Source organism: Boleophthalmus pectinirostris, unplaced genomic scaffold, assembly GCF_026225935.1.
Source record: "Boleophthalmus pectinirostris isolate CB_2022bp ecotype Guang Dong unplaced genomic scaffold, ASM2622593v1 HiC_scaffold_1791, whole genome shotgun sequence".
Classification (NCBI taxonomy): domain Eukaryota; kingdom Metazoa; phylum Chordata; class Actinopteri; order Gobiiformes; family Gobiidae; genus Boleophthalmus; species Boleophthalmus pectinirostris.
Genome location: NW_026571131.1, coordinates 1 through 11,000, shown reverse-complemented (window position 1 = coordinate 11,000; position 11,000 = coordinate 1). Strand labels below are relative to the sequence as shown.

Below are 11,000 nucleotides of genomic sequence, written 5' to 3'. Positions count from 1 at the left end.
ATGGGAATAGAACCACCAACCTGTCGCTGAGTCCAATGTGCCTCTGTGTCTTTAACTGTGATTCCTTTACTGTCGCTTTTACACTGTCTCTCTGTGGTTTTGGATCAAGTGTCTTGCCTAAGGGTTGTGGGGATGATGCCACTTGGTTTGTCAAGAGAGAACTCTGTTATTGGAGATTGGCTTTTTTGTCCAGATCTGCAAATCCACAAAAAAAAATATATATTTGTGTTGTTTTCCTTGTGAAATATAAAGGTAAACTCATATGTGGTTCATCTGGGACAAAAGGGAGTGAAAAATGAAAGACGTCTCAGAAATAAGTGCACAGAAAAATGTGTGAAACAGAAAATCCCCAAATATAGAAGAAAAACAGTGCAGATGAACAAAGTCCAACAGGAAACATGAGGGAGCAAGACACACGTCCCAATAAAACCCAGGAAAGAAGTCCCTAAATGAGAGCGTCCCCAGGCCCCAGTGCTGAGGACTTGAATCTAATGTGTGTCCCTGTGTCCCTCAGGCCTCCTGGGCCTGCAGCAGCGCCTCTGCCCTCTCACTGTGGCTCACACTGGACTGAGCATGGATCAGAGAAAACACAGAGAGGACGGAGCCCCTCCCTCTAAAACCACTCACCCCCCCAAAGCTCAGAGGTAAGGGACCATCTCTAACGCTCCACCACTGTTCTCCATGTCAGAGCTCAGACTAAAGCCACTGCTCCATCTGTGTCCACAGACCTGCTCCTGGGACCAGCGCAGACTCACTCAACAGTGACGACTCTATGAAACGATTTATTGATTTTAAAAGAGAACATGATCCACAGTAAGTCAGACTCACAACACCTTAGAACATCACCACTTTATGTCAACAAACATTTGGATATAATGTGGGTGACGTGGTTTTACTGAAATAAAAACATGTCCAGGAGTGGTCCACAGTTCAGAGAATCACATTCAAATCAGAACCACACACACAAGTCTGTTCTTTGTTCCATGATTAAAAGTTTAAAAATATATAAAGTGGATGTGTTTGTTGTTGAATGTGCCGTACTGAAGCGTCTGTGGTGAAGGCCTCATGAACACTTTGTAGAACCTCCTGAAGTATCTGACCTGAGTCACAACAGTCCCATGTGTTTTACTGTGACTGAAGTGTGTTTTCTTCTGTGTCTCAGGATCCAGCAGAAACATCCTCCGTCTGAACCTGGTCCCAGCTCTGAGTCTCTCAGGAGCGACATGTCTAAACATGAACCACTGACCTTCAGGAGAAAGCTGTGAGTGAGCGCTGTGTTTTATGCTGCATGATATTAGAAGGATGTGGGGAATTAGATCTGGTACACGGGTTATTTAGAGTTTCACAAATTCTGTTCAGGTGAAAGTTCACTGAGTTCACTGAGTTTGCTGATGTAAAGACTCAGTCACTATAATGAAAAATATAAAGTTTATATATAAAAAAACATTGGTGTGAGATTTGTCCAAGACAGTGCTCTGATTTATTATTTAAATTTAAAGTCAAACTGTATTTTCCTGTTAAATAAATCCACCAGACTCCAGCACAGAGCAGAGTCTTCTGAAGTGTCCTCCACCTGTGAGTCCCTCAGGAGTGATCGCTCTATGAGAACATCCAATTAAGTTCTCAGAAACATTGATGATAAGAACAATATTCAAATAATAAATAAATAAATAATTATACATGTTGAATGTGTCTCTGTGACAGAGGGGAGCAGCCGGGTCCAGAGGTCTCCAGTGGTCAGCACCATCACACACAGCTGGACTCCATATTTAAGGTCTGTCATTCACTAAAGTTTGGAAATGTTCAGATGAATGAAGCTTGTTTCACACAGATCTGACACTGACTGCATTTGTGTTGTTTATAATGTGTCTGTTCAGCTTCTGGAGGAGGACATCTTCACTTTTGTCCAGAAGGAGCTGAAGAAGCTCCACAAGGTTCTGAGTACAGATGATCCAGAAGGTTTAGATCCTGTGGAGGATGAGGATGAAGAGCAGAGGAGCTGCAGTGAGGCTGTTCTGAAGATCACACTGAACTTCCTGAGGAGGATGAAGCAGAAGGAGCTGGCTGAGCGTCTGTGGAGCAGTAGGACCATTTAACACATTTAACAAGGTGCTCACAGTCATTTTATCTTCTCTGAGACTCAGGTCTGTATCTGTTGTCTTCATTCAGGGAGTTATTCTGGAGTTTGTCAGCGTAAACTGAAGTCTGACCTGCAGCAGAAGTTTGAGTGTGTGTTTGAGGGCATCGCTAAAGCAGGAAACTCCAGCCTTCTGAATGAGATCTACACAGAGCTCTACATCACAGAGGGAGGGTCTTCAGAGGTCAACCAGGAACATGAGGTCAGACACATGGAAACAGCCTCCAGGACACCAGGCCCAGCAGAGACACCCATCACATGTGAAGACATGTTTAAAGGCCCAGCTCACACACATGGAGCCATCAGAACAGTGCTGACAAAGGGAGTGGCTGGCATCGGGAAAACAGTGCTCACTCAGAAGTTCAGTCTGGACTGGGCTCAAGGTGAAGCCAACCAGGACATACAGCTGCTGTTCCCGTTCACTTTCAGAGCACTCAATGTGCTGAAGGAGAGAAGATTCAGCTTGGTGACACTTGTCCGTCACTTCTTTAGTCAAACACGAGCAGAACTCTGCAGCTTTGAAGACCTCCAGGTGCTCTTCATCTTTGACGGTCTGGACGAGTGCAGACCTCCTCTGGACTTCACCAAACCGAGGTCCTGACTGACCCCACAGAGTCCGCCTCAGTGCACGTGCTGCTGGTGAACCTCATCAGGGGGAGCCTGCTTCCCTCCGCTCGCCTCTGGATAACCACACGACCCGCGGCGGCCAATCAGATCCCTGCTGAGTGCGTCTCCATGGTGACAGAGGTCAGAGGGTTCACCGACCCGCAGAAGGAGCAGTACTTCAGGAAGAGGTTCAGAGACGAGGCCGACACCATCATCTCCCACATCAAGACGTCCAGAGTCTTCCACATCATGTGCCACCTGCCGATCTTCTGCTGGATCGCTGCCGCAGTCCTGGAGCATCTGTTGAAAAGCAGAGAGAGAGGAGAGCTGCCCAAGAGCCTGACTCAGATGTACATCCACTTCCTGGTGGTTCAGGCCAAAGTCAAGAACATCAAGTATGAAGGAGGATCTGAGACAGACTCACACTGGAGTCCAGAGACCAGGAAGATGGTGGAGTCTCTGGGAAAAGTGGCCTTTGAGCAGCTGCAGAAAGGAAACCTGATCTTCTACGAGAGTGACCTGAGCGAGTGTGGGCTGGACGCTGCAGCGGCCTCAGTGTACTCCGGAGTGTTCACACAGGTCTTTAGAGAGGAGCCAGGCCTGTACCAGGACAAGGTCTACTGCTTCATCCATCTGAGTGTGCAGGAGTTTCTGGCTGCTCTTCACGTCCATCAGACCTTCATCAACACTGGGATCAACCTGCTGAACCCACCACAGTCCTCTGAGTGTCCTGACACTGAAGCCTTCTACTGCTCTGCTGTGGACCAGGCCTTACAGAGTCCAAACGGACACCTGGACCTGCTCCTCCGCTTCCTCCTGGGTCTTTCACTGTCGACCAATCAGAGCCTTCTACAAGGTCTGCTGACACAGACAGGAAGTAGCTCCCAGACCAATCAGAAAACAGCTGAGTACATCAAGAAGAAGCTGAGTGAGGATGTGTCTGCAGAGAGGAACATCAACCTGCTCCACTGTCTGAATGAACTGAATGATCGTGATCTGGTGGAGCAGATCCAACAGTACCTGAGATCAGGACGTGTGTCTGAAGGTCGACTGTCTCCTGCTCAGTGGTCAGCTCTGGCCTTCATCTTACTGTCATCAGAAGAAGTTCTGGACCAGTTTGAGCTGAATAAATACTGTGCTTCAGAGGAGGGTCTCCTGAGGCTGCTGCCAGTGGTCAAGGCCTCCACCAAAGCTCTGTGAGTCTCCTTTGTTTAACAGAGGATGGTTTGATTCAACTTCTACATAAACAATGTTTTCTGTCTCCAGACTGAGCGGCTGTAACCTGTCAGAGAGAAGCTGTGAAGCTCTGTCCTCAGTCCTCAGCTCCCAGTCCTCTAGTCTGAGAGTCCTGGACCTCAGTGTCAACCACTTGAAGGACTCGGGGCTGGAGAAGTTGTGTGTTGGACTGAAGAGTCGTCACTGTAAACTGGAACAGCTCAGGTCAGAGGGGTTCATATTCTTCACTATTATTACATAACCTGTTGGTATTTGCATTGGAAAATCACATTTGATAAAGTCACATAAAGATCTGGGACTTGTTGTTTGTCTCATTTGGGTTGAATGTTTCTAATGAATGGACTGATTCCAATAATCTGTGTCCTCAGACTGTCAGGTTGTCTGCTCTCAGAGGAAGGCTGTGCTTCTCTGGCCTCAGCTCTGAGGTCCAACCCCTCCCATCTGAGAGAACTGGACCTGAGCTACAACCATCCAGGAGACACAGGAGTAAAGCTCCTGTGTGCTCTACAGGAGGACCCCCACTGCACACTGGACACTCTCAGGTATGGACCACTTTACTGTGGACACAAAGACACTTTCACCAAACATGCACTCTTAAAAATGCTGGGTTAAAAAATACAAAATAAATTGAACCCAATGCTGGGTCCAATATGGACTGAGCCAACGTTGGGTTATTTTAGCCCAACGAGTTGGATTATATGATTTGATCCAACATGTTGGGTTATATTTTCCACTCACCACTGGGTAATTTTACCCAAACTATTGGGTTGAAATTTAAGGTGGAATGCCTCTTTTACTGGCAGATACGATCTGCAGATACCATCTCATTTTACTCATCTTCAAAATAAATAAATATTTAGAAGATGGTTAAAACAAATATTTGCTAGTATAAGACATCTTTTCCATTTTAAATATTTCAACCGAATTATGTTTTAAGAATTAGACAAATGTGAACTTACTAATAGTGATTAAAACATTCATATAAAAGATCATAACACAATTGCACTACTTTAATTTTAAACTTTTATTTCTGTAAAATTAGGTGTAAAAGTGATCAGTACATTTTATTATCAACACTGCAAGTCTGCTGCTTACAGCAGATGTACTGCATGTTGGTATAAATTTAAAGTAACCTACACTGAGTGACACTTTCCCCAAACCAAACCAGTCCCTTGTATCATTCTTCTGTCAGGTGATGGGGGCGTCTCAGTCCGGAGCTCAGGGCTGTGGACACTTCTGTCTGTTGAAGATCCACTGTGGGAAAAATACAGACATACTTACATTAAAAGCATATTACAGCAAAGATTGTTCACATTGTCTACACCAGTCGCTCTAGAGTATAAAGCTGATAAATATACTGGCTGTACTTACTTGTACCAGTTCTTGCTGTAGCCCGGTGAAGTGACAGAAACTTCAGTGTTGACAGGAGCTCAGGGCTGTGCACTCCTCAGTCTGCTGGACTGTACAGTCCACTGTGGGAACAAATAAGACCTGGTCACATTTAGACACATTCAGTTATTTATCAGGTGAATATTTTCCTGGCAAAAAGACAATTAGACACATTTGCATGAAAATAAAATAAATTTGAATGTACCAGGTGAGCCCTTTTCTAAAACAGACAAGATTTCCACTGTAACTGAATAGTGAAATTAAAAGCTCTTTATACACGGAGCTAAATGACAGAATCTTAATGTGTTGGGTTGGTTCATCTCAAAGACAGAGGTCATATTATGAAGATCCCACTGTGGGAAAAGAGAACAATGTCAACATTTTAACATTATTATTATACTTGGAAATAAATATAATTGTATCTCCCTGTATCAGGAGAATCCACAGAGACAACACCTGATGTTGGGGAAACTGAGAGGAGACGTCTGTAGGGACTGTAGTCTGTAATCACCTGTAGATACAGAGATGATCAGTGTCAGTGTCCATCACAATCTACTATTTAATATGTTCAATTCAGCTTCATCTTAAGTGATTTATTGTTAAGGAAGAATAAAACTTCTTAAGGCATAATGAAATCATATTGATAAGAAAGTGTATTTGGCTCAAAATCATTTCTGTGTATGTGTATTTGTATCCACATACACAGACGTGTGTTCAATCAGGCAGCTTTACTGAAGCTCCTCCTCTCTACGGTCGCTTCAGCAAAGCGGAGCGGGGGACCGTCAGACCCCGACAACCACTGCCGTGTTCTCCGGGCCGAGCGGCGCTCACTGCTGCGGGGGAACGGGGGGCAGATACGAAAGTACTGCAGACTTAAGAACTGAATCTCTAGAAAAAATCCCGTCTACGCTTTGTCCTTGTCACTTTATTTGGCCGTGAACCTTAAGCGCATCATGTATAAACCTCCAGCCGGGCTAAAGCTAACATTCAATATTACAATTTACCAATAACTTTAGCCCATCATTTCTCAGTCAATTTGGGCTTTTACGTTAAGCTATTTTAAGAAAACTGCCATCTTCAGCATCAACACCACTGTTTTATTCATTTGGCTCTAAGTTAACTTCAGTTCTTCTGGAATCAGTAGCTGAGCCATGTGAGCCAATATAAAACCTTAGAGCTGTGAGCTGCATTAAAGCTCCATATGACACTATTTTCTGATCTCTGTTCTAATGTCGTTTCCTCATCACAAACACACCTGGACTTGTCTTTTGTTTCATTCACATGTTTAACACACAAACCTGCACATTTACACATCTGAGCTCTTCTCTCAAACCCAAAACACTCTGTGATGTCATCATGTGGTGATACAGGAAGTGCTCCACTGTGTTTTTAAACACCACACACCTTCACTAGAATCATCTGGATCATTTCAGTCCTGGAATTTGCAATTTCTACTAAACAAAAGGTAAAAGGAACTTTGAACATGAAAAGTATCACTTCATGACATCACAAGGTGGAACAGAGCATGTTGAGCTGTGGAGATGTAGACAGAGTAAAGGCTCATTTCTGCTTCTCTTTCGTACATAAACAGATCCGTTTGTTCCAAGTGTAGAAACTGTCACTGTATTTATGGTCCAGGAGCCAGAGCCTCCAGCGCGATTCTTCTGCTCCTTTTTCTGACTCTGATGTTTCATGAGTCACACCTCGGGACTTTACCAGTTCAGGGTCTTTTGTTTCAGCTCCGTTCGGTCTCAGGACCCAAACCCCTTTTGTGGGACCCACCTTGTGTGAAATGATGTGAGTGTGTTTAAAGTGCTGCTATAGTCACATACAGTGTCACAGAGTCGTGACATTTGGAACAAAGAATCCAACATGATGAGGAACACAACAATAGAACATTACAGGGGTTTATGCATTTCTCTTTACAATTATTACAACATTTATACAGAAAAATATCAAAATATGACATTCTCAAGGACAAATCCTCTCCACAAACTGACTGTGACACATGGACATGGAATTACAGTTTCAGATGTAAATAGAAAACTTCCTCAATTCATCCATTTCAGATGAAGCCCAAGATGAGCTGTGTGACGAGGAGAGAGAAGTGTTTGTTTGTTTTGCAGCTGGTTCTAGTCTCTTTTGAAAAAGTTGAGCTTCCACTGTGGAGCTGTGTTCACTACTGCCCCCAGTGGTCACCTCATGTACTGCTCCAGTGCTCAGACTCCACATGTTCTGAGGACAGAAGCCTCCATGTGTGTCCATATGTGTAGAGCCTAAAAGAGCCTTAGTAATAAACACAACACAACAAAACACAAGTCCAGGTGTGTTTGTGATGAGGGAAGCACATTATAACATGGCTTAAAGCTCACAGAGTCTGTTTAGTGTCACATGGAGCTTTAAAGAGCGAAGTGTTGGTCATTAGAGTCTGAGCAGAGTCGATAAAATGAAAGGGAGTTCCAAAGAAAATATAAAGCAGCGGTGAACATGAAGAATGGAAAAGGCTTCATGAGGAGCTGACAAACATGTGCTCTCATTTTAATGATCACTTTGGTTTGTTGAAACATTCAACGTGTTTCACATCTCCATGTTTTATTTAGAGAAGTGGAGAAAAACACCAAACACACAGATTTAAATGGACTGAAACACACTCCATGTTTCACACTCTTGTGTTTCAGACTCTTGTGTTTCAGACTCTTGTGTTTCAGACTCTTGTGTTTCAGACTCTTGTGTTTCAGACTCTTGTGTTTCAGACTCTTGTGTTTCAGACTCTTGTGTTTCAGACTCTTGTGTTTCAGACTCTTGTGTTTCAGACTCTTGTGTTTCAGACTCTTGTGTTTCAGACTCTTGTGTTTCAGACTCTTGTGTTTCAGACTCTTGTCTTGTGTTTCAGACTGGATCCTGCTGGAGCTGAGTGGTTGACTCCAGGACTCAGAAAGTGTAAGTGTTGAATGAAGTCCATGTGAAACAGACACAGACTTATTTCAAATGGGTGTGAGACACAATGCATGATGGGAAAGTGAGTCCTCCCATAGAATGTGTGTAGTTGTGTGAGAGCTCAGACTGTGTGCTCCACAGCTGTGTGCTGCTGCTGGAGCAAAGGAGGAGCCCTGGAGCCACTGACACAGACACAGCTGTTGGACTCAGCACAGGACATTTTAAAGAGGGACATTCTGCAAAATCAATCTTTTTTCATCTTTCTCCCACATTAGAACCATGTTCCTCATCACAAACCTGCCTGAAGAGGTTTGACACTCATCCATGTTTGACTCATCTAGAGATCTCTCTGGAGGAGTGTAGGAATGTGTGGAGTGACGTCAGAGACTGGAGCTGCACTTTGTCACTGCAGCAACAAACTCCAGAGACGTCCAGATTTACACTGAGAATAATCTGAAATAGACTGGTGTGGGGCTGTGAAAGGAAATGTTTTTACACTCACACAAATATGAGACAAACACAAGAGTGGAAGGATTAAGAAAGAAAAGAAGAAGAAATACAGTGAAAAAAGACATGAATCCTAAATGAGTGAAGCCTTTAAATCCATCTTTCATGAACAAATGTGGCCATATTGTTGTAGAATTAAATGTGTGTGTCACATGTTGAGAGTGGACAGGGGACTAACTGCTGCTGTGTTGTGTTTTCTCTCCATCAGATTTCTGTGATCTCACTCTGGATCCAAACACAGCGAACACAGAAAACTCAAACTGTCTGACAACAACACGAAGGTGACACGTGTGAGAGGAGCAGCCGTATCCAGATCATCAGGACAGATTTGACCACTGGAAACAGATTCTGTGTTCCACTGGTCTGACTGGTCTCTGTTACTGGGAGGTCCAGTGGAGTGGATGGGTGGATATATCAGTGTCTTACAGAAGAATCAGAAGGAAAGGAGACGATGTTGACAGTTGGTTTGGAGGCAATGATCAGTCCTGGAGTCTGTGGTGTTCTGAAGATGGTTTCTATGTTCGTCATAATAACAAACAAACCCTCCTCCCTCATCCCTGTTCCTCTGGTGGGAGAGTATCAGTGTTTGTGGACTGTCCTGCTGGATCTGTGTCCTTCTACACAGTTTCCTCTGACCAACTGACCCACCTCCACACCTTCAACACCACATTCACTCACACTCTGATCCCTGGGTTTAGGCTCTGGACTAAAGACGCCTCAGTGTCTCTGTGACTCCGACAGACTCACTCTCCTCACTGTAAAATACTACAACATTTACATTTATTTTTACATCATTGAACAAAAAAAGTGATTTGTGGAATAAACCAGAACTAAACCAGGACTAAACCAGGACTAAACCAGAACTAAACCAGGACTAAACCAGGACTAAACCAGGACTAAACCAGGACTAAACCAGGTCTGACCTTGGGCTCAGTTTTCAGGGTTGAGGAGGTGAACAGAGCCGAGAGAGACTCAGACCCGGACCTGGACCCAGACCTGGACCCGGACTTTGCGAGGCTCCCGGAGACCAGACCGACCTCATAGTCCACAGGATCCGGACTGAACAGAACCAGAACCAGTTTAAAGTTTAAAGTTCCTGAATTGTCAGACTGAAATGTGTCAAAAGTTCAGAATAAAAACATTTCAGTGTCAAACCTCGGCTTCAGTTTCCGCTTCATGTTTGTCCGCTTCACTTTTTGATGACGTCACTTTTGTTCTTATTATTTTATTTGATATTTTTTTATCGGTTAAAGCGGCGCGCGCACGTTTGTTTACAACACGTTTTTCACCGGTGCAGCGGCCAAATGTGTCCGACCGGAAACAGCAGAAAAACCGAGCACAGGTTCCTCAAGACGTGCTTCTTCTTCTTCTTCTAATGTGGAGTTTTACTGGCGGTCGGTAAACACAAACTGGAGCATCACCGCCACCAACCGACCAGGAGCGGAACTGAACTGAAACTGAAACGCGACTTAATAAAAACTAAAAAATAAATATAAATGAAAAATAATGAATAAAATAAATAAAATTTTAGTTTATAATAAATAAAAAAATAATATTATTCATAATATGATATATAAAATAAGGAATATTAATAGAATAAAATATAAAATAATAATAATAATAAGTAACATTAAAAAATAAATAAATATAATAAAATAAAAATTAGAGAACCAGAAGTGTCCTGCTGTAGGTTTGTGGAACTTCTGGTTAATGTTTTTCTGTGTCAAAATGTGTAAATGTGTTAAATGTGTGTGTAAATGTGTGTGTGTGAATGTGTGTGTAAGTGTGTGTGTGTGTAAATGTGTGTGTAAATGTGTGTGTGTGTGTGTAAATGTGTGTGTAAATGTGTGTGTAAATGTGTGTGTAAGTGTGTGTGTAAGTGTGTGTGTGTGTAAGTAGACATAAAACCTAGACACACACATTTTACACACACACACACACATTTACACACACACACACTTTTACACACACATTTACACACACACTGACACACTTTTACACACACACACATTTACACACTTTTACACACATTTACACACACACTTACACACTTTTACACACTCCTCACAGTTTATCGTCTCTTTCGTGCAGATATTTTTTTAATCTGTAACATTTTTCACTGTTGTTGGTTTGAGTCGTGGTTCAGACATTTTCATGAGAAACAAACGGCAGCAGTGAAACAAAGTGA

The 11,000-nt window shown here is 43.2% G+C and overlaps 1 long non-coding RNA gene and 1 pseudogene across 1 annotated transcript; one reads left to right on the top strand and one right to left on the bottom strand.

Moving 5' to 3' along the window:
- The first annotated feature begins 6 nt into the window (after positions 1 to 6).
- On the top strand, positions 7 to 9,972 carry LOC129408868 (protein NLRC3-like; annotated as a pseudogene).
- On the bottom strand, positions 9,611 to 10,163 carry LOC129408869 (uncharacterized). Its single transcript, XR_008632125.1, has 2 exons — positions 9,968 to 10,163; positions 9,611 to 9,871 (listed from the first exon to the last, which is right to left on the bottom strand). It is a non-coding gene; the product is annotated as an uncharacterized LOC129408869 (long non-coding RNA).
- Positions 10,164 to 11,000: the final 837 nt, after the last annotated feature.